At 32.8% G+C, this 25,567-nt stretch overlaps 1 non-coding gene across 1 annotated transcript; it reads right to left on the bottom strand.

The window, feature by feature from the left end:
- Positions 1-3,648: 3,648 nt before the first annotated feature.
- Positions 3,649-3,722, bottom strand: TRNAV-UAC (transfer RNA valine (anticodon UAC)). The gene has a single exon. It is a non-coding gene; the product is annotated as a tRNA-Val (tRNA).
- Between the last annotated feature and the right edge of the window lie 21,845 nt (positions 3,723-25,567).

Raw genomic sequence — 25,567 nt, 5'->3', positions numbered from 1 at the left:
CATGGCATGACCATTCAGGTTTTTCAGTTGTGATAATATTTCTGATATCATCTGTTAAATAAATCAGAGATCAATACAATAAGTATTAAGTGGGTTTTATAGACAATACAAATAGGATTTGTGGGGGGGTTATTTTAGAACTTTCAGATATTTGTATAGATGGTGTAGACCTAGATTAGAAAAGGCTAATTTAATGATTTATGTCATATAGAATACCCATTCTTGGCATTTATTTAATAATCATATCCCCCATAATAACTCTAAGAAAAATAATGTTATTGTATTTTATTGATGGCAATGGTAGTACTAAATGTAAAACACAAAATGTGCAATATGTTAATTTCTTGATTAGAACATAGCCATATGGCTAGATCTTCTAATTATATAATTATATAACATTTCAAATTATGTCATAATTCACCACTAAATTTTAGCCCCTAATCATGATAAGACTATGCTGAGCTTGATAAAATTTTACCATATATGATGAAGTTAGTGCATGACAACTAAGATTTCAACGATTACTAAGATTTTCTATTTTGTTTGAGAAGAGCAAAAGTGTTTTGTGATTATCTTTAAGATAAACTTGTGCATGTTGAAAAATACAATTTTTTAACATGCCCATGTTTCCCCTTCAAATGAACATTGTAATAGAGAAGATTTCAAGGCAACTACTAAGCAAAGTAGTATGATATTACCAAAGAGTAGGTCAGAAATTCATACCCTTGAACTATGCAAACACTCTAAAGCAGACAAAAATATCTAAAAACCAACAATACATGTAGAAGACAATCGATTGAGAAAGTTATTTCAACCAAGTCAAAGGTTGTAAGGAATGTTTAGAACTTTATAAATGCATTAACAATTCTGAAAATGTTTATAAAATTGACACATTGAATTTGTCACATTGAATCATGATGTAATGTCCCATGATGAATTTGTCATGCAATCACCCCATGTCAAACACCATAACATGACATTACTACAATTAAACGAATTATATTTAAGATCCAAATAGATTCATTAGCCCATCCTTTCAACTTTAACATTCTGATCATTGGTTGAGCAAAATAATGTACTAACCCATTTCAATTGGTCGAGAATAATAATCTAGAGTAGCAGCCACAAATTAGAAAATTGTGAATAGGATTTTGGAAGTCTAATTAGTTGATGTAGAATTCAACCGTTTGGAGGTTGTAGAATTCATTGAATGAATGTCTACATTGTCCAACCACTCTTTCTATCTATAGTTCATGATATCAATTGTGAAGAAGGATAAATCACCACAGTGTGTTAGATTTTTCTCATATTAAATTTCTCAATGTTAGTTTTCTTCATATAATATTTGATTTTTCATGTCATTTCACTCTAGCTTACCAGTTAATTTTCAGCTCATTTGCATGCACAAAACATTCCTATCAACTACAAATTTTTAGAATAAATGATAATTTCACAATCATATGTATAGTCTTTGCATACCAAAGTCAAATATAGATCAAAGATTATGATGTGCTTGATTATGTGATGCATTCAAGAGAGCTCATGTTTATAGATTTACATAATATTGTCTCGTCAAATTTTTGTTATGTAATGGGTAAATTGTATAACCTTACACCCTAATTTTTGTAACAAGCATCACTATATGTTATTATTTTAGCTAATGAGCACTATAGAGGATTAAATAAATTAGTCAATGTATCTTTTATGGTTTTATTGAATCAATTTCTTCCTCTTCTAGATTTAAATGAATTTTGACCTGCTCATTCCTTTATATGTCTCTTACCTAAAATTCTATGTTGATATTTCTTGGTCTTTAGGTACATTGGTTTTTATGTTGCTTGGTCCGAGATGTAGACAAGGATATAACTTTTCCCTATAGCTATGGGGTGACTAAATTACCTAACAAGGGATGAGTGTGCCACCAAATCATGTGACAAGGTGGGGAATGGAGGATAGCATTGAGACCAACAAGTTTGTTTGTGAATTGCTTTAAAATATTTTTCTGTAGATTGAACTTTTATGCTCTTTTCCTCCCTTAAATGAACTTGGTGTTGGAGAAGTCAAGATCACTTGTAAAATCAAATAAGATTTCCAAAAAATGTATATGCAAAGCAAATTAGAAGGTAGGAGTTAAACTTTGACTACCCCTCCAAGAGTGGAACATATGTAAAACTTTGTGAACAAGTGTAGAGACACATGGTGAGTCCAAATAAGGAGACAAAAGTGAAAAAGTCTCTCTAAGTGAGCTTAACTGATATATGAACATGATCTTTCTAGATAGGTTAAAAGCTAACTAGTTTGGTAATAACTCTTTTCACTCCACCATCCTCTCATAAGTGATGCTTATGGAGAAAGCTAATCACTAAAAATATGTTTCGACAATAAGGTTTGATGAGGTACTCATGTACAATAAAGATCTCTCATAAACGAAAAAAAAAATGAGAAAACCTAGTGGGAACTAAACTCCTCTTCAAGAGAGAGAGAAGGAATAAACTTCTTAAAGAAAATGTCCAATGAAGATAGGGATATGAAGATGAAGAACTCAAACATGTAGAAATTGTAAATTTTATTGAAGATGAATTGATGGTGTTTGTTGCAATCAATAAATCTCTAATGAATATAGATGAAGATAAGGGATAAAATCAAGTACACTACTCAACCATGAATCAGTAAATGACATGAAAGCAAAAAAATATTTTATGAAGTTGAAGATAAAGATGGTACTATAATCAAGAAGCACAAAAACACTACATGAGTGACATATAATACACTATTAAAAATGTGTATGGTGCTCTATATAAGTACCACAATCTAACAAATTATGGTGATCAACTAAAAAATGTAGAAGGTTTCTCCAATACTCCACCATAACCAAAAAAAACATTAATATAGGTGAAGCGTCGTTATAGCTAACTCCATGCACCTACGGATTGTAAACGGTGTATCAGATTTTGACGATTTTTTTTGTTGTTTCCTCATGTGACTTAACTGCTTGTAGCTATTGTTTTGGCTTCTGGGTAGTAACGATGCACGTTATGGGATCCATTATGCGCGCAAGGGTCAAAAAGTACACTTTTCAAAGTGTCGCCCGATACTTGTTTGAAGATGCCCCAATAACCATGCACTTAAAATTGTCAATACTTATGCACAAATGCCCTAATAGTTGTGTGCTATGGGTACCAATAAAATTGCACAAATTGGTCAATTATGGTCCAAAAAAGCTAAAAAATGAGCAGCTATTGGTACATGTGTAATTTATTAATGAACTTTTAGTTATTTGTTTTTTGATTTTTTTTAAAGCTAGTAATTGGAGGGTTGTATGTGCAAGGAGTGAACAGTTATTGAAACATGAACGATAACTGATGCTCTTCCCCTAACAATCTGATAATGAACGGTAAGTAATACTCTTCCCCTAAAAGTCTGATAATATCCTCTAAGAAGTATAAATAGATCAACCTAAATATGAGGAAGTATAAACAGATCAACCTAAATATGTCGAGTGTTCACATTAGAGCGTCGTTATTTTAAACACGAATACACACGAATACAAGAAAGCAAGGCATATTTTAATGGTACTTCTTTTGCAGCCTCTGTGCATTTTCATGTAGCGGAAAGACAGGTATCAGTCAAAAGAAAATGTATGCATCATGGTGCTGCCCAGGTTCGAACTGGGGACCTTCAGCGTGTAAGACTGACGTGATAACCGACTACACCACAGCACCAATATGATTTCGGCGTCGCGATTTTTTTATCATAATAGCCTTTTTTCTTTTAATAAAAATAAATAATGATCAACTTTGTCTCCAACAAGTACACCCATTTATCTTCTTTCAGGTTATTACACGTCTCAATTTGTATCTGATCTGTAATGGACCATTTTTTTTTTCTATTTTTTTGAATTTATTTTGATTGGGTTAATAATTATGTGATAATTAATGTGTAAGTGCGTTTCATGAAGAGTATTGTACTTCAATGTTTAATTAACTGTTGTGATTATTATTTTTTATTGAAGTAAAATGTTCATATGATGTTTTCTCTTCAAACGTTAATAGTCATTTATATGTATTATATTGATAATAATTTAGTATATTATGTTACATTGTATATGAGATATGACAATTTGTTTCAAATTTCAATCTATTTTATAATATTATGTTGATATTATGAACAATTTTAACCAATGCTAATACATGTATAGATTTGTGTCACAATATAGTATTCATTAGTTCTATTGAAATCTATACATGATTAATTTTATATAAAAAAAAATGATATGTTAGAATTGTTGTTATGAATTTTCAATATACATTTATATTTGTTTTCTATTTTTAAATCAAATTCATATATTATTTTGGTTAAAATCTTGAATTAATTAATTGTATTTTTTCTAAATTTACTAATTTAATCTTTATTGAAAAATTATAAATATGATGACTTCAAATTTAGATTAGGTAACAAAATATATAATTAATTGATAGTCGTTTCTAAGAATATTTTGTATTTTCTTATATTAATTAGCTTTTAAAATAAGGAGTTACTAAAATAATTTCATGGCCTAAGTATGGTATCTTGAAGAGCCTAATTAAAGGTATACCTTTGTTGTACAATAATTATTTTGCAAGATAGAAGCTAGCTAGTCATTCTTAACTTTGGTTTCAAATATTGAACACATAAGGCAATCTATTGATTCATACCCTTCAAAATTTCAACATTATTATGCAATTCATCAAAACACACCTGCTTAGCATTGTTGTCCTCAAGTGTACCAACATTAGAATTTGTTACCTCTTTGAGTTCAAGTGTCATTGGTTCACTATCAAGGGAATGTTGGCACTCATAATTTTCTTCAACTTTGTTGGTTGAAATGTCTTCTTTTACTTCTTCACTAGTTGCAATAATAGCATACCCTTGACTCTTACATTTTATTTTATTTACTTTCATTATCTCTTTAAGAATTATATCCAACCTTATGATTACCTATGGAGAAGTGAATTTACCATGCTCATTTGTATTATGAAATTGACACTTATTGTCTAAACATTATTGTTCAAAAAGTATTAGAAAATTCAAGGTTTTTCATATCCTATTTCAACTTCTCAAAGCAACTAGGGATATCTTTCACACATCCATGAGGGATTATATTTGAAATATTTTTTATATAAGGGATGTTTTTTCATTTGTAATGGTTGGAATATTGAAGGAAAAAATATATATAATATATACCATAGCTATTTATAGAAATACAAAATATTCAATGTCGTCTATCTAGTTTTATTTTGATGCCTATTTTGTTTATTGTATAAATGAAATATTTATTTTATAGTTATCTCCTTTGTGGTATTATGTTTCGTTGAAGTGAATAGCCAAGGGTTTTAAATCTCTTCAGGCACATTTGTTGTTGTGAATCACTTGTTTGTGTTAGTTTGTATTCAATGAATGTATTAAACCTTTTATGAATGGTAATTAGGAACACAAACTTTATAATGGGATTTTTAAACCAATACATGAAAATAAGTTGATTGGTGAAATGCAAAAGAAAAGAACAAACTACACGGAAATCAAAGAGCATCAATGAGTCTTTTACCTCTATTGTACATTAGAGAATATTATAATAAATACACTTGTGAATGATAGGCAAGATGGGTTCCTCTTTAATGAATGGATGTGTCTATTCTGGCTCCAAAAAGACAAATCTGACAGACTAACAAGACATGTTATGCATTCTCCGTCGTCGGATAAAAAATCTACGATTGGCATTTACGACCAACATTGCGTGTTAGTCACGTTGTACCACTTTTTGGAGCTAGAATAGACATGTCCTTAATGAATCTACTCCTTGAGTTTCCAATCAAGGAGGTGAGGAGACATGACATGGCCTTGAATACGAAAACAATGCTGATGACTTAAACTAAGAGAAATATTTAGAAAAGAGATCGAATCTTGTATTGATGAAGCATAAATGGAAAAGATAAATGTTAGAAACAATAACTTCTATGATTAGCCAATTTAATATCACTTCCAACGAAGAACGAACACCCCTTCTAGTATAGAGATAATATTACTCATAAAAATGAGCAAGAATATGTAGAATTTGAAGATATTAAAGAAGAAGAACCAAAGCAAGATGATATAAAAGAAATCTAAATAAGGCTCTTATCCAAGAGATAGTTGGTCTAAGAGATGAAATAGCTAGAGTTGAGGTTGAGAGGGCTGGAGAAGACCCTACAAAAATAATTAAAAAATTAAGAAATATTGATTAGCAAGATGGTAAATGGATACGAAACCCTAGCGGTGCAAAGAATCACTAAAAATATATCAAGAATAATAAAAATGCAAGTTCTTGAAAGACCACTTTTGAATCTATAGAGATATAGGTAGCTAAATTTTATAGGGATACCTAAGTATCCACATTGAAAGTGCCTTTTGAGGTTGTGTCAGATGGATCATGGAGTTCCAATGTAATAGTGATGTTTTTGATGAATGTAATAAAAAAAATGATACAATAGATGATTATGAAATTGAATATGGCAATGTGTTTATGAGGCTTTTTTATCCCCTAGATGATGTTACCAAAGAATGGCACAAGACTCTTCTTGAACTACTAGTATTGAATCTTGGTAGAAATGCAAAGAGTATTTAGAGTACAATAGAGGGGGAAAAATAACCCTATATTCATTATTAATGAATTTATTAATATTACCAAGTGTTGTAATGAGTCAATGTAATATTTTAATTCAATATTTGGTAGAGTCGTAGTTAATATTCTAGCATACATTGTGATTTTAATAAAAGCACCCAATTTAGCTTGCAGGCACAACCTTCTTGGCATAAAAATTTTGCCTCAAATTTATCCTACATTAAAATATGATAAATTATAGATCAAAATATGGGTTTTTCCCTTCTGTATGCAATGTCAAGGTCAATTTGGGTTGAAAGTGGTCCAATAAAAGAATTGTTCACCAAATCCGAGTGCCAAACCTAGTTTACAACAGTGTCTTTTCATTTTATCATTAGAATCATGTCTTGATGAGGTATCTTGTCTTAGTTCTATCTTGTTCTAATGAGGTACTGATTAAAGCAATTTAGATCATAGACCCTAGCATAACCTAAAAAATAAAAGATAACTAAGAAAATACTAGTATAGTTAAATGAGTTATAGCATCAAAAATTATAGATCCTAATGGAACTCATGATGAGCGTAATGATACCAATTATAGGTCAATATTGGACCAAGATCACCAAGATATAAACATGTTGTCTTCACAAGGAAGTTGTAGTAGCTATGAATATTCATTTATTGGTGAATTTTCTTAGGATCTAGATGTTGAATATATGATATGTGCAAAAAAGTTATCATCGGGAACAAGTTTTTTTAAATAGAGAAGAGGAGCATCATGTACGTAATGTAGACTCCTCTACTAGCATATTACATATGAGAAAAAATCGTGATGAATAGATTAGGGATCTAATAGAAATAATAATATCTCATGTTAAGAGCAACCATAAATTAAGGACCAAGAATAATCAAAAGGGAAACATTGTCCTAGGAAATGTCAAGGGTATTTTCATTAAAGAGAAGTAAGGAGAAAAAAATATCATTTTATGAAAGGTTATACAAAGAAAAAGAGGGTGATGCTAATATATTGAATGAAGGTGTCCCCAAGTATGGTCAACGTGCTAAGCATCCAAATTAAAATAAATAAAATCCAAGGAAAAGCGGGGATCAATTCAATAAATCTCTTGCAGTATCTAAGGAGGATCCCACTAAGAAAAATTTGGTTAGTCACATGCCTCAATTTTTTGCTACTAATATTCCAATTAATACTCCTCTATGAAAGTATATCCCCTTAGGTATGACACAAATATTGAATCAAGTAAAATTTTGAATGCCTCTAATTGAAATTATGAGGATAACAGAACATAAGGATAGAACTCTAGATCTAATTTATGACAACCCTCTAAATTAGTATAAAATCAAAAATTATATTAAAGAGTAAAACAGGAAGGACTATTCACCATACAAAACAATAAGGTAGATGGTGTGGAGAGACCTAAAGTATATTTGCATAATAAACTTAAAACAAGCGACCATCTCAAGTAGACCCATTCTATGTTCTTGTAATGGTGAAAAAATAGGGTTTCCACCACAGGAGAATGAAAATTGCTATTTTTTGCTTAGTGACCTATTACATTCAAAACAGGGTTGAATCCAATAGATTTAGTCACAAACTAGCAATGATAAGAATAAAAATTACTGATTGGATTCAAGGGGATTGATTTGTTTGCCCTCTTTTGTGAGCTGAATTGTTGAATTAAGGTAAAGAGTTGAAAATGAAGATAAAAACACAAAAACAACAAGATACAGATGCAAGACTGAGACACACACCTAGATCTAAATATAATAAGTAGATTCAGATCTGATCCTCGAAAAAGCTCCAAAAATATCGAGACCGAAGTGCCCGTCACTCTGGTCCTCCGAAATTTTCACACACCAAAAGGGGTTGATTCATCTTTGCAAATAATTCTGATTCTGAAGATCGCAACTCTATACCTATTTCCTGCACACGGAAAGAAAGGGAAATAAGCTGGGAATAGGGGCTTGCCTAAGTCAAACCCCAGTATAGGAATTAACCTTGATTGAAATATTGTAAATACTGAAATAAATAATGGAAGGATGTACCTCAAATATGCAATGACTGATAATGATGCTTTTCTTCTTGAATGTAATCACATGTGTTGTATGAAATTGCATGAACATGACAAAACCCTAATCACACACACACACACACACACTTGCATATGAAAGATGTAATGTTGCTCCACAATTGATGAATGAAGAATGTAGGCTTGACGACCTCTAGAAATGCTTGATGATGAATAATTCAATGCTTGAATGCTTGATGATTATGATTTTTCCCTTCTCTTATGATCTTCGTCCATGTATATATCCAAATGAGAGGGGAAAGTCTCCTTATATACTTTCCTGTCAAAAAACATGATAATTTTCCGACATGAGCCAACATGAAGAGAGGTTTTTCGCTCAAATTTGATAATGCCAAAAGGGTTCAAAATGGGGGCCAAATAAGGAGGACCAAAGCGATGTGGTGCCCTAGTCTTAATGAGGACCAAAGAGCCACACACTAGTCCTACCCTTTTTTAGGGCCTGGCTAAGGGGCCATGTGTATAAAGTGAAAATAAGGCCATTTTTGCATGATGAAAGCATAATCAAGTCTTAATTAAGCATTGGGAGATTAACACTAAGGTGAGGACCCAAAATCTGGACTAAATTGTAAGGGAGTACAATTTAGGATGCTACAATTACATTATTCATCAATAATAAAATAGTAAGAAATCACATGATATATTATGGAACACCTACTAATGTCATGCAATTACAAGTTATAAATCAACAAGGTCTACAAGTTACTAGGTCTTTTGGTAAATGATTTTCCATGGACTTTAGAGAAATCTCTATCATTGTGGTCATGAAGGATGTCAATTATACATTGCTTGCATACCCTAAGAAGGATTATAGAATAATTGTGACAATGGTGGATATGCCTCCACAATATGTTACGCTCTTGTCTACAAGGTGGTCAACTACTATTGGAAAAAATATCCAAATAGTAAATGTAAATATTACTATAATCCACCACAAGGAGGTTGCAGAGCTCATAATTGAAGAGACGTAATCTACATTAGTATTAGTATGTAAGGTAGACATCCCATTACATAGATATTTGTATAGGAAAAGATACAATGTAACAGAGGAGGCATGGTATCCATAGTAGTGGATATATGGAATGTATGATAGAAGAATAGTGGAAGATAGGAGAAGTATGTAATGTATGGATAAGGAGATAAAAGGATACTGTAAAAGGAAAAATCCCCTCATATATGTACATGAATGATCAGTGATAATATTTAAATATTGGGCATTCTACATATCATGCATTATGGTTTACGACCACTCTATTTTTTGTATTTTGTTAACTAGTTTTAATGTACACTTTAAATCAACTCCTTACTCTTGTATGACTTTGTCTAGGGTATAAATACAACACAGAGAAATTACTTGGGGCTTAGAAATTTGGTATGTGTTCCCCCATTTTCTCCCTGGCATGGATTACATTGTTGAGACCCTTGTTAGGTTGTACATAGGACAGTAAAGTGAAATTCAAAATTTAAATCTTAAACTGAGCAAAAGAATTAGAAGAAGGGATGAAGATGTTTTGATAAATTATGGTATTATCTCCTTAGTGTTTTCCTCGTGAGAGGGGATTACACACCAAGGAGATGGAGAATGGAAAGGGGGTATCTCTAAAATGAATCCTTGAAATGTTGTGACATATAGAAATAAGATGAAAAATAAATATTGTTGTGGATATATTTGATAGTGTTTTGCAGTGCTCCGTGTTTCTTTGTATTTACGGTTCTGATGATGATATTTTTGGATTTATGATGTTCATACCTTTATCTTTGATATTATTTTTGATATTCTAATTTGGTATGTGATGATGTGCTTCAAATTCGTGGTTGTTGATATGTCCATTCTGGGTCCAATTGACCTTGAATGATTTTATTTTTACTCTAGTATTTGTGGCATATGGATAACGTGTTGTTTTTATCAATGTAGTACGTTGTGGTGTGGTCCACTTCTCATTCCTTTCTATTGTAGGAATGTTTAGTGCAGACCTATTTGAAATTATGTTTCAATGAATAGTTTTTGGCTAACTTGAGAGATTCTTAATTCAGGAGAATGGTATAAATAAAGATGATCATAATAAGGAAAACATAGAAGCAAGTGGAATGAAAAGGAAGATCTATTTTATGTGTATGTGTGTGCTCGGTTATGTGAAGTAGTGTGTTGTTGTTGTTTGGTACATGACGTAGTAAGCCAAAGGTTTCTTCCAGCATTACAATGTTGTGGCAGTTGTGCTTTAGTGGTGGACTCTTTATTTTTCTTTCTTCTTCTTCCGGGCAGTGAGCCCTTCTTTTTTGGAAATTGTAGCCGAGCAGTGAGCCCACCTATAGTGAGCATTCTGGCACTAAACCACCCTTTGTAAAAATCACCTGAACTGGTGTCACCCTAACAAATGTTTCATAATAAAGAATTAGTATTCTCTATGGTTTTTCCCTTCTTGGGTTTTCCATGTAAAATATAGTATCCATGTATATGTTTCATGTGTGTTCTCTTTCATGCATATATTTGTTTATAGTTAAGTAATGTAAAGTGGAAAATTGAACCCTAGTGCTTCCCCACCTAGGAGAGAGAAAGGAAATCACTAGGATGATTTTCACTTGGGAGATACTTTACATTTAAAAGAGGGGTTGAATTCACTAGATCCAAACCCTAGAGTGAATAAGGATCTGAATACTAAGTGAATTGCAAGGGTGCAATACAATTTACCCTCTTTTGTAAGTAGAAGAGTTGACTTGTTGACTATGCAGAAAATGAACACAAAATGGTTGAAATAAGGAACTACCGATTCAAGATCACGTTGTAACTTCGTATATGAGGTATTTAGACCGATACAAACCTTCCTTACAAATTTGGAGAAAATTCATCGAGACCGTGCGTAAGTTATGCATAGTCCTCCGAAAAATCCGCTAGTCGAAAAGGGTTTTTTCGTCTCTACAAATGAATCCTAAATCTTCAATTACAATCGCGCACCTAAAACTTGCACACAGAAAATAAGAGAAGAAGGGTTGTGGATAGGGGTTTCATTTAGTCTAACCATGGTTGAGGAATCAACCTTGAAAGAAAGTAATTGAAAATGCTTAAATGTAAATAATGGAAACGTATACCTTGTAGAACTGCAATTTGTTGATGATGGTTGCTTTGCTTCTTGAATGTAATCACACGTGTTGCATGAAATGACATGTAACATGACAAAACCCTAACACACATTCTTGCAAATTAATGTTGTAATGTTGCTCCAATGGATGAATGAAGAAGGAAAATGAAGAAGAAGATTTGATGGATGCTTGAAGACTTGAACACTTGAACGCTTGATGACGATAATGGAGACATTCCGCTTGTTTTCCCAGTTTTTGCTTATGCAAATGAGAGGAATAGTTTCCCTTTTATACTTGCCTTGGAGGGTTAATTATCCCTTCACCAAAGGCCGACATAGGCAGGGAATTTAATTCCTAAAAGATAATTTAGGTCCAACGGTCAAATGGACACATTTTGGGGCCACACAAAGAGGGAGGACAAGGGCACCATGACCCTATCCTAAGGGGGCAAGGATACTACACCCCTATCCTAAAGGGATAGGGGTGCCACACCATGGTCCTGCCCATTTTGGGGGCCTGAAACAAGGTCTAAACAAGTTGTAAAGTGTAGAAATGAGGCCCAGTTCCATGGTGGAGGCATAGATGGATCTCAATCAAGCGTGGGAGATGATATCACCAAGGTAAGGGGTCTAAAACATGGTCAAAATATCAAGGGGTGCAATTTTATGACACTACATTTAGCCCCCACTTTAGGGGGAGTATGGCTTATGCCAATACTGTTAGTAAAGTAGAATAAAGAGAGATGAAGATGAGAGATGTGGAGCAAGATCACAAGGAGTATAAGACGTCACTAATCTTGAGGAACCAAGCCCCCAATATTAGGATCTTAACTCACTCAAACATATGCAAGTGTACATAAAAGGCATGCAACAAAAGCTAATATCTTAAGACCTCAAGTCAACTAGCCGAAGAGACCTCGATATGAAAAATGTCTCAATCAACTAATATCATTCTTGAAACATAAAATTCCATCTCATGAACACATATAATCACATAAAAGAGAAACGTTGACATCATCCATGAACCATCAATTGTAAATCTATGAGTTCATGAGAGGAAGAAAAGAGAGAACATGAATACACACTCTGGTGATCCATGAGAAGAAGGTGAACAAAAGGAACCGTGGACATCTCGCCCCTAGAACTAGGTGATCTATGGAGAAAAAAGGACATGGAAAACTAGCCCCTAGATTTTGTATAGGTGATCCATGTAAGGGAGGAGAGAGAGAACATTGTTAGTTCCACTCAACCTCATGCGTGTGTGTGCAAGTGAGGTTTGAAGAACCTCATAGGAGTCTATGCCTGAGTATGCTACAACCTGTATAATATGTATAGTACAAATGTCAAGAAAGGCGTGACATCTCACTCTAAGAGACTATGCTCTTGTTTCGAGAATAATCACCCTACATAAGAGAAAAGTGGCGACATCTTGCTCTAAGAGGCTGCCCTCTGGTTCCAAGAATGACCCACTATATAAGAGAAAAGTGGCGACATCTCGCTCTAAGAGGCTACCCTCTGGTTCCAATAATGACCCACTATATAAGATAAAAGTGGTGACATCTCTCTCTAAGAGGCTGCCCTTTGGTTTTGAGAATGACCCACTATATAAGAGAAAAGTTGCGACATCTCGCTCTAAGAGGTTTTCCTCTGGTTCCAAGAATGACCCACTGTATAAGAGATACAATGCGCAAGAGAAATATAATACAAAAGGAGCAGTGTGGGTGCCCCCCCCCCCCCCGCCCTTAAGATGTCAATGTAGTTTAATGTTGATATCTTAAGGAAAGTATAACAAGTATACCTACCTTTGACACCAAGAAGATATCCATCATGCAACAATGTCATAAATCCAAGCAAGAGAGGGAATACTCTTCAAGCAAGGATAAGATAGTTGAAAAGAGATATCTTTCTATAAATGTAAAGGAGATCCTTGGAGGAGAAGAGATCTTTGCTCAAAATACATTTACCTCCAAGAGGATTTGTCTTAGACAAATATAACATCTTCTACAACGAAGCACATAAGAGAACTCACTTTTATCCCAATGGGGATGGGTGAATTTATTATAGATGTACATTACCAAGTATGAAAGAGATTGTAGTCAAGGACTTATAGCTCTTGTATAAGAAAGAACCCTTGGGCAAACAACAACAACTTCACACAAGGAATGATATCAAGTAATAAAACTCACACCATCCGCAAAATAAGAAAGAGTGGATCCTTAGAGAAAGAGAGAGGGGGAGAGATCATTTCCCCCCAAGTGTAGGACAATGAGAAGAATTACACAACTTCTAGAGAGAGATTACTCATAAGAGACGTACCGTTTCAAGTGAGGAATACATCCTAACCAAGGAATAGACATGCGCTCGCATGAAGGATAACTCCATTTAAGAAAGGACCTCAAATTATGAATAACACAATAGAAGAGGTTATTTTCAAAGAGAGAGAAAGAAGAAGAAGGTTCACAAAAGTTTTCTAAGGAGAGATTGTTCATAATAGACGTACCGTTTCAAGCAAGGAAAAGATCCCACTCACGGAACAAACATGCACTCCCATGAAGGAGAACTCCATGCAAAAAAGGACATCAAGTTTATGAATAATGTACTCCATAAAGAAAATAGTGAAACCTTAGAAAGAGGAAAAGGAATATTATTGCCCCCCAAGCATAGAGGCAAGAATAAATGGACTATTATGTTGCTCAATATGATTGCACCTAAAATTGTACCACCATGAATGACAAGGAGCCCCCAATAGGTAGGCTAACTATGTCACATAGTGAGGAGCAACATAATAGGAACTTGAATGTTATTTTGAATGATCATGATGAATATGCCATTTATTGTCATAATGTTATTTTTAACATGCCTGAATCAATGTAATGTATTTTTGTTTTCAAAGCTTGACACTCATTAGTAGAATGGTCATGGGTTTGATGATATTTACAAAAAGAAGTTTGAGAATGTTTTTGATTAATGAAAAAGCAGGTTTTGAAAAAACATTCTCAAACTTGGAATGTTTGAGAATGTTGTTTATGTTATTTTATTTGTTTAGGACAAAGAGGAGATATTAAGTTGAAATTTAGAAGATTGGTCAGCACATTTTCTTTTTGTAACTCAAAATTAGAATGAGAAGGTGTGGATTTACAAGATAATGGAGAAGAAGATGTTGACAAAGGAAAGTGTGATTTCTCATGAATTTGTCCATTACATCCATTTGTATGTTCAAAAGAGGGTTCACTCTTAGGGGGAATTGGATTGAAGTTTAAAAAGGCCCAATCAATTTCAAGATTTGTGTTTGGAGTATGAAATTCACCCATCTTAGACTTTCTAGAAAAGGTAGGAGTGAAATCTAAGGACCCCCGATTATCCTCTAAGAGTTCTTCTTTAGGAACTTCTTTGGTAGAAGATGGTATATTCAAGTGAATTGAAGAGAGGATTGTAGGAACTAAGAAAGCATATGATGCTTCACTTATGTTCTCATCAACCACCTCATTAGTATATGTGTAAGACACAACATGATAATCCTCTAAGAGTTCTTCTTTAGGAACTTCTTTGGTAGAAGATGGTGTATTCGAGTGAATTGAAGAGAGGATTGTAGGAACTAAGAAAGCATATGATGCTTCACTTATGTTCTCATCAACTACCTCATTAGAATATGTGTAAGGCACAACATGATAATCAGGAAGAATTTTTTGTTTCCTAGGAAAATGAATGGAATTGATTTGATTTTTGTTATGCTCTTGCTTTTTGGGAGAGAGAGCATTATGATGAGAAATAATATCATCCTCTTGTTCTAAGGTATCTTTATGTTCAAGACACTCATTAGGAAAAGGACTATCATATGTAATTAATGCTTCATCTTTGGGGGGGAGGTTATTGGAAAGAATAGAAGGTGAAGTGTTATTAAAATCATCCTCTTTCACCAAGGTACCCTCATTAGGGAGGATCATATGAAGATAATAATCTACACCGTCCTCTAATGGTTCATCCCAAATAGGGAGATCATTAGATAGAGTGTTAAAAGTACCTTCTTGCATCAATATGTCCTCTTTTAAGGGAGACTTTTTGGGAGGAGGGTCATTTAAGGGCTCAAAAAGGGGATTTTCATATATCTTAAATCCTTTCAACTTAATAGCTTCATCTTGTAGAAAGAAATTTGACATTTTTCCAAATTGCAAGGAAATAAGTGAATGCAATGAACTAAATTTGAAAAACACAATTGAAAAATTATGCAATCCACAATGTAATTCAAATGAGAGCTAGGAGGGAAAATTTGAATTTTGAATTTTGGAATCTAAGTTGCAAAATTGAATAACGCAAAATTCTAAGATCAATGATTATCAAAATGAAACAATTGATTTAGAGAAGGAATAGTGCAATTTCCAAGAATGATGATAATTATCCAAAAGAGACTGAAAATTAAAATTAGGGCCTATTGAAAAACCTCTTAATTTTAAAAAGTGAAAGTTGTTGAATTGAAATTTTGAAATTTGAAATTAGGGTTGTTCTTAATTAACTACTTAATTTTAAACTATACCTTGAAAATTGAAATGTTAAACATGGAGATAGTTTTTTATTTTAGAGAGATCAAAATTTGACAAAATCAACCAATTTTCTGGAATTGAGTAGTAAAACACAGTCATAACAATCTCCCAAAATTTCGAGAAAAAAACCAAGGACTGTGCGTAAGTTATGCACGGTCCTCCCAACTTTTTTTGATTTTTTTAGGGATGATAGATACAATGGTTTTATTACTAATACCAAAAATTTGAGTGATTTTATGATCTCTAGATAGGTGAATTTAAGCTCAGAATGTTGAAATAGGACCCAATTAGGGTTTTGTGAAAAATGATGAATTGAAGGAAAATTTTGAAAAAATATCAAACCTAATGGATAGGGCCAACTTGGAAAATATTTTGAAGACTAAACATTAATGAATTTGATTGAAATTTGCACAAAATCCAATTTAATTTAAAAAATTAGGGTTTAGGTCCTAACCAATTGATTTTGAAATTTTGGCAAAAGGAGGGAATTGAAATGTTGAATATTTTTAGTAAGAAGACATGTCTGAAAATAATGATAAATCTGAAAATTGAATTAAGATCCAAGTTTTGCACAAATTCAATTTCAAACCTAGATTTTTTGTAAATTGCAAGAAAATCAAACATGCAATTTTGAATTTGTTTTCGACCTTAGGAGGTTTAAAAATTGATAAAATCAGCCAAATCTCTGGATTTAAGCAATAAAATACAGTTAAATCCGACTCTTGAAATTTCATAAAAAATGTCAAGGATTGTGCGTAAGTTATGCACGGTCCGACCAACCTTTTTCAAAAAATTTAGAGATGAAAGATATTGTGATTCTATTGCGGATTCCAAAAAATTGCCTGGTTTGGAGATGTTTAGATAGGTCAAATAAGCAGTCAAAGGTTGAAATATGAGATCCCTTAAAAATTAGGGTTTTATTGTTTAACCACTTAATGTTCATAATAAAAAGACATATTTGAATTGCAAATTTAAAATAGAAATCAGATCTGAAACAAGTAATAAAAATTATATACTTCACATGCTTAATTTCCTCAAAATGAAAAATTAGGGTTTTTATGCAATTAACCTCTAAATTTTGCAAAAAGATCAAACCTGGAAATGAAATTTTAAAGTTCAAATTGCAATTATTCACGTCGGGTTCACCAAATATAAAGTGGAAAACTGAACCCTAATGCTTCCCCACCTAGGAGAGACAAAGGAAATCACTAGGATGATTTTCACTTGGGAGATGCTTTACATTCAAAAGAGGGGTTGAATTCACTTGATCTAAACCCTAGAGTGAATAAGGATATGAATACTAAGTAAATTGCAAGGGTGCAATGCAATTTACCCTCTTTTGTAAGTAGAAGAGTTGACTTGTTGAATATGCAAAAAATGAAGACAAAATGGGTGAAATAAGGAGCTACCGATTCAGGATCGTGTTGTAACTTCGGATCTGAGGTATTTAGACAGATATAGACTTGCCCTGCAAATTTGGAGAAAAGTCGTTGGGACCGTGCATAAGTTATGCACAGTCCTCTAAAAAATCCGCAAGTCAAAAATGGTTTTTTCGTCTCTTCAAATGAATCCTAAATCTTCAATTACAGTCATGCACCTGCAACCTGCACACAGAAAAGAAGAGAAGAAGGGTTGTGGATAGGGGTTTGCCTTAGTCAAACCCTGGTTGAGGAATCAACCTTGAAAGAAAGTAATTGCAAATGCTTAAATGTAAATAATGGAAATGTATACCTTATAGATTTGCAATTTGTTGATGATGGTTGTTTTGCTTCTTGAATGTAATCACAAGTGTTGCATGAAATAACATGTAACATGACAAAACCCTAACACACACATGCTTGCAAATGAATGTTGTAATATCGCTCCAATGGATGAATGAAGAAGACCAATGAAGAAGAAGATTTGATGGATGCTTGAACACTTGAACACTTGAACGCTTGATGACAATAATGGAGACCTTCCGCTTGTTTTCCCAATTTTTGCTTATGCAAATGAGAGGACTAGATCCCCTTTTATACTTGCCTTGGAGGGTTAATTATCGCTTCACCAAGGTCGACATAGGGGGAGAATTTAATTCCTGGAAGATAATTTAGGTCCAAGGGTCAGATGAACCCATTTTGGGGCCACACAAAGAGGGAGGACAAGGGTGCCATGCCCCTGTCCTAAGGGGACTGGGGTGCCACACCATGGTCTTTCTCATTTTTGGGGCCTGAATCAGGGTCTAAACAAGTTGTCAAGTGTGGAAATGAGGCCTAGTTCCATGGTGGAGGCATAGATGGATCTCAATCAAGCGTGGGAGATGATATCGCCAAGGTAAGGAGCCTCTACAAGTAATTAAAATTTTGTTTACCGGATTTGTTTATGTGGAGAAAGTATAAGATTTTAATTGGTACAATTGATTCATCCCCCCTCTCAGTTGTATGGGATATTCAACAAAGTCAAGTAACTAAAAGGGTAAATTTACAATACTAACCTACTAAGAGACATAAGTGAATAATCAAGATTGAAAGAAGATAAATGATGTAGGGGACTCCCCTAAAACACCCATAAAACATGCTCTATTACACTAGATGAGGGTTACTCCACCCAACATTCTTACATAGCATAACAAAGAGAATAAATCATAAAATTGCAAGAAATAACTTTTCTTATATTATTAAAAAATAAAAATAAAATTCATCAATTATAAATATTATCCACGTAGGCTTTACAAATTTGCAAAGATGAAGCTGCAAGCTTTACTTCTCAAGATCTATAAAGAAGGGATCAACTCTAAATGAATAACCTTTAGCCCAAGCCTTCTTTTTTATAGCATTCTTGTACCTCTTGGAAATCCCACACCCACTCTTGGAGAACAACATGTGGCAATAAATAAATGTAACACATAGCCAATATATGACTCTTTAACTCCGTCAAGAGTGCTCCTAAAGTGTATCTCTTCAATTTTCCAAAGTGGGCACCTAAAGAGGTGTCTTTTCAATTTTCTATGTAACTACCCATTACATGTGAATGCATGACTCTTCTCCTTTCTCAAATCCATTCCAAGATGGGTATTTTCTTGATTTTATCATTATTAATGATAGAAATGTGCTCCCACACATGAAAATTGGAATTTCCTTTACACATAGACCATAAATATTAAATAATTTCAACCCCCTATGTCTCCTTGAACACTTTCCTAGGTACATGGAAACCTATATATTCTTTCATTTATTTGTATTCACTAACCCTTCATAGAAAATTAAAATATTGATATATTTGGTTGATGCGGGATTTCCCTACAACACTGGATGCTCTTCCACCAATGAATATGGTTACTTGTAGCGTACAAAAAAATAACATGATAAAGTGGTTAAAAATACTAAATAAAATATAACACAACAATGGAATGAAGATATAGATTGTTTTTAAAAGAAGAGGTGGTCATTCTAAAATTATTAACCTATTTGGCTCAACAAAAAGATTTGTTGGTAAAATTGAACTAGCTATGCAAATATTGGAATAAATAAAAGAAACACAAATCAATAAGGTAATAGAAGATCAAAACTAAAATAATGGACCACTATTAATCACTGGACAAATTTTAAAAATAGGGTAAAATATGTCATGGTTGACCTAGGTGTAGATACAAACATTATACCATCAACCATTTGGGAGAGAGTAGGGCAACCTAAGTTGGTAAAAACTTCATTTAATGTAATTCTACAAATAGATCTAGAATGGCTAGACATTCAAGACATGGAAGAATGTGGAAATGAATATACAAGGTATGAAACAACCAACACATTTTGAGGTAGTAGAAACGAAAGAACCATTTAATACATTTAGAGAATTGTTAGACCTAAAGTGGTTTGTAAATATCAATGATATTGTAGATTTAAGGAAAGATAAATTTTCATTTGTATATGTAAATAGGGTGATACACATCCCTTTAGGTGATGATGAGGATATTTAGCTTATGTAGAAGAAATTGCTCAAGAAAGAGATTAACAAGACAACTCAAGATTTATATACTCCATTTTTAAATTACCTAGATCACAAATGAAGTAGAAGATCTAAACAATATAGAAGAAATTGAATTGGACAATGATAATACTAGTACAAATAATACAAGATGAATAAGAACTAACTTTCTAGAAGTTGTATGGGTTTCAAAGAGAATTTATGACATAGAAACAATATAATAATATTTCTAAAATCACTATAGAAAGGAGGATGATATTGCAAAAAGTAGAGGCTAGTATAAAATATCCAATAATTCAGTTTTTACAAGATCTAGACAAACAAGTCAATTCTGCGAAAGATGTCCCTATACTCAGGTAGTATGGAAACAAAGAATACACATAGGTCAAAATGAAACAAAACAAAAAGGGGGAATAATACCAAATGGGTTTTGGTGAACATTACTCCATCCAACGCACAATAACTACTTTCAAAAGAAGTTGACAATGATAGTTAGGTCCAAGCTTGAACATCTATTTCCTTGAACTAACCCAAAAGATATCAAATAAGGCATCAAATTTTTTTTTATCACACTATGATAACACCTAACGATATGATAACATATTTGTATCATAGTTTTTCTCTATTTGTATAATAGCATATTAAAATTTTATAGAGCCGTAGAAATGTTAATGGGCAGACACATGTAGGAAGGTGGAAAAATAGTTATAGCATTTAATATAGTTCTGACTCCACCACTATAAATATAGTTGGCATAGATCCTAAACTATTTTACTTCCTCATCCACACTCACTACTTTCCTTCTCTACTACACATATTATGAAAGCCTAGTATTTATTAGCTCTTTCATAGCAATTATAACTCCCATCCTTGTTGATATTTCCTAAATGCCCTAACATAAGTATAAAAAATTACCTAGATCTAGATGAAGCATTCTCAAGATTTCTTGTATATTTTATGTACACAAAGGATATTCATAAATACATACATGCACTATCAATGGAGGTATAGATTACACAATTTTTTAAACCATGTGACTCACTCTGCTATAGTTTGAAACACAGAACTGCATGCCATCTTACAACTGCATAGAAGAGAAAAGGTTGGATGTATGGAAATATTTTTTAGATTTCACACAAGAGGGGAAGTTCTGGATTATATTAAGCCAATTCTATAGTGATATCTCTATTTGAACTAACCATATCAAATTACCAAGGAGGCTAGTCAAGCAATCACAATCCTATAGGCACAAGGGGAGGTACCATCAAAGAAAGGAATCAAGAATGTAGAAATAACTAAGGTAATTGGCTATCTATGAGACAAAACAGGGATGACAAATCCTACAATGAATTATATCAACATGAGCATAGCATACAAATTTTACTGCATCAATCAAGAAGAATCTACAAGTGTAACCTCTTACCATGCAACATACAAAATTATGGTTAAAGGCAAAGATATTGACCTATGTGAGGTTATATGGAAAGAGTTGTTTGAGAATGTTCATCGCACTAAGCAATCACATTATCAATTTTGGTATGGCACTCTATTCATTTATTTGAAATTCTATTTTATCAATGAGTTACCAAATTTGTAGGGATGATATAGGACATGACTTGATCAGTGGCTAGAAAAATTCAAGAACATGTGAAGCATTTTCAACATGCAACCTTGTACACTACCACATACTAGAGATTCTTTGAATCTCACCTATAGAAGTTGCAGAGAAAAGAAAGGATCTCCTCTGATATGGCCCAAAAGTACATGGAAAAAATAATCTTCATATTCAACAAAGACTTCACATTGATGGAAGCAATCAAATCGTGCACAAGTCCTAGATCCCTAAGCTACCATATGAGGTATTTTATGTAGAGATAGATCATTATTTGGAAACACTTCTTAACCTCCCTAAGGATCTGCAAGCAGAAAGTTTTAGAACTTACCAAGAGTTCATGGACAATGTAGCTAAGAAGAAATGAGAGGAACACATGGATAAAATTAGGTAGAAACTCAAGGAGAAATGGGGAATTCCTAAGAAGGATCTAGAGGAACATAGAACTATTATTTCATAGAGGTCCAAAAGAGTTTTTGTAGGATCCTCCCCCATAGAATCCACTCAATATGAAGGAAGATCCAAATAGGCTAAATGGAAATTACCCATTGCACCACCACAAAAAGAGCCCACAACAGAAGAGGCCTCAGAGGAACTCCTTCAAAATAAGGTAGATAAGAAAAAATGAAAGAAACAAAAGGCACAAAAAGAAACCTCCCTAGAATAAGAGAGCAAGGAAAAAGACAAACCGGCCAAAGCACAAGTAGAGACATTGATGAATGAATACCAATTGTAAAATGGACTATTTTGGAAGGATGTCTTGGAGAAGGCCTTTGAGATTTATGAAGATATGGAAGCACCTAATAAGGTAGCCACCAAAAATGCACTAATAAGATACATGGTGACTTCCAAAACCATATCGGAGTATCTTATTGTAATGATTGGAAAATTGGGGGAATAACTAGAGAGAGATCTTATGAGAAACCACTGACTCTAGATCAATCACAAATCAACTCCAATCATTAGCACAATAAAGGAAGCATTTGAAATTCAACAAGGCAATAATGAAATAACATAAATTAAATACGTAAACCATATGTCGAACACAATGATCTTTCCTTCATTTCTCTTCTCTTTCTTGAAGCATACAATGTTAGTGGCTCTCAAAGTCATACAATACCTGCTCAAAGTCATACAATACCTGCCGAGTGATCACAAGAATTCAAATAAATTTGTGGTTGATCATGATTGAGGATAATGTTCAATTTATAGATTTTAGATATTTAAATTGATGATCAGGATTGATTTGATAGAAAAATTGATCAATGGTTGAGGATTGTTGAAACACAATAGATGGAGATAATTACGCTATGGAACTGACTGCATGATCAAGTTAGACTAAATTGATTAATCTGATAACTGATTTGATTGAATAGTTAAGAGAATTGATTGATTAGTTAGAAAAAGGTGATTGATGAGTCACTGACAGTCATTGGTAGATAGCCATTTTTGACATGTGTTGTAGGAAAATGGATGAACTTAGCATTTCAGTTTGTTTGGAGAAATTTAATTTTTGAAATGTGAGAGAAATTAAAATAAATAAATTAAGAAAGTTATTTATTTAATTGAGAGGACATAATTATCTAATTAAATAATTTGGAATAATTATATAATTATGAGAAGATAATGAAATTTTATTTAATTAAACAATAGGGATTATTTAATTAAAATAAATAAAAGGGATTAATTAATTAATGATATTATTTAATTAATATTAGAGGGAAAATAGCTAATTAAATAACTAAAGATTATTTAATTATGAAATTGGGGGGAAATTCATATTTTGAATTTGAAGTAGAGGAATGATGTTAATTAGAAGAATTAAGTTAAATTAATTAAAAAATTAAAACTATTTAACTAATAAAGAGAAATAATTAATAAAATTAGTGCTCGTAGATGCATGACAATTTCATGTCTCTACATTTTGCCCCTTTTTGAGACAATACGATTTTGATTGTTGTTTCAAAGAAAAACTGATAAAATGAAGCCCCTGTATGTCTCAACGACAATGAGGTATTGGAGGTAGGATGCCCCATCGAGAGATTATTTGTGCATTAAAGACATGAATGATCTATAAAACAAGAAGAAGAATGTTAAATAAAAGATAATGAAATAGAAGAATGATTAGTAAGAAGTGAATAATATTAGTTGATGGTAGACAAGAGTTGATCGATATTATGTACAAATAAGAGTGATTGATCATATAGAATAGATAACATGAGATTGATTGATTGTTGGGATTGAGATTGATCGATTGATTGATTGGATAGATTGGATTCGTTGATAGAATAGTCTTGAATTTGTATTGTGCTTTCACTAGTGTATGACAATATCATCATTGAACCCTATTATGTGGAAAATGGATATATCACACCAAGGTATGGAAAGGCCAATGTGAGGAGTATCTATTTGCGTAGATAGATATAGTGTAGACAAGGAATACCTTGACTCATACTAGTGCCAATAGATCCTTGTCAGAATATGTGGGGAAGTAACCACAAAGCATGTCAATCCTTACACAAGAAAGCATTAGATGACCTTTGACTTGCATAGGATGTTTTGATTATGCCAAATGGAACCTTAATCACACACAAGGAAGTTAGTTGGCCCAACAATATTATCAAGACACACCAAAAACAGAATTCAAAGATAAAAATTATGGTCCATAATTACTCCTCTAATCACTTATGGATATCCTTGAGTAGCATAGAGACGTGACCTAAGATAAATCAATAAAAAATAAGGCTTACTTGACCAAATGAGTCAACAACCATTTAGATCTTGTTGCCAAAGATAAGTGTTTATTGATTTGATGATTGTTTGATAGGATGCCCATTATAGGTAAGATGTATCCATTAGGGCATGATATTTGATAGGGTGCCTATTTAAGGAATTATATATCCGTAAAGGCATGTTGTTTGATAAGGATGATAAAAAATGATAGGTAGTTGATCGGTTAGGTTGTAGGGTAGGCTAATAGTTTGTTTGTTGATGCATGATTTGTTAAGTTCAACACTTTGATCTATTTTCTATTTGTGTCTGCTCACACATCTATTATCATAGGGGGGTAGTTTATTGTGAATTGTGATGGATGGATTGTTTTTGTATTTTTTATTGGTTTTTGATTTTTAGATTTTCTAGATTTTTAATGTTTTTGATTTTTTTAAACTTTTTAGATTTTTTTTATTTTTTTCTTTTTTGATATTTTTTTAATTTTTTTGGATTTTGATAAATGTCTAGATCATAGATTAAGGTAAAAGGCATATGTCAAGATTTATTCTCAAGCGAGATATATTTATTTGCCCCAATGCCTACCAAGCCATAGAACATTGTGAATGTATGAACCTGCAACTGGTGAGATGAAAATGGATAGGTGAAAGATGGAAGTAGTTTATTATGAAATCAGAGTTGATTTGGTTTCCAAGGACTATCTCATGATGAGACATGTTTATCCAAGGTAAAGGATTTGTATGACAATGTAAGGTGTTAGCATGGTGCATTGAATGTATGGGTTCTACTAGATTGGACATGTCAAGAGGATCCTAAAAACATATTTTTAATTACATGTCCTTAGTTTCAATCAAGATCAAGTGATGGATTTGGATAGGATGGCGATATGATATGAATAGGATAAAAAAGATCAAAGGTGATAATGG

Source organism: Cryptomeria japonica, chromosome 3, assembly GCF_030272615.1.
Source record: "Cryptomeria japonica chromosome 3, Sugi_1.0, whole genome shotgun sequence".
In the NCBI taxonomy this organism is placed as follows: domain Eukaryota; kingdom Viridiplantae; phylum Streptophyta; class Pinopsida; order Cupressales; family Cupressaceae; genus Cryptomeria; species Cryptomeria japonica.
The sequence above is the reverse complement of the archived record's forward strand: the minus strand, read 5'-3'. Positions and strand labels throughout refer to the sequence as shown.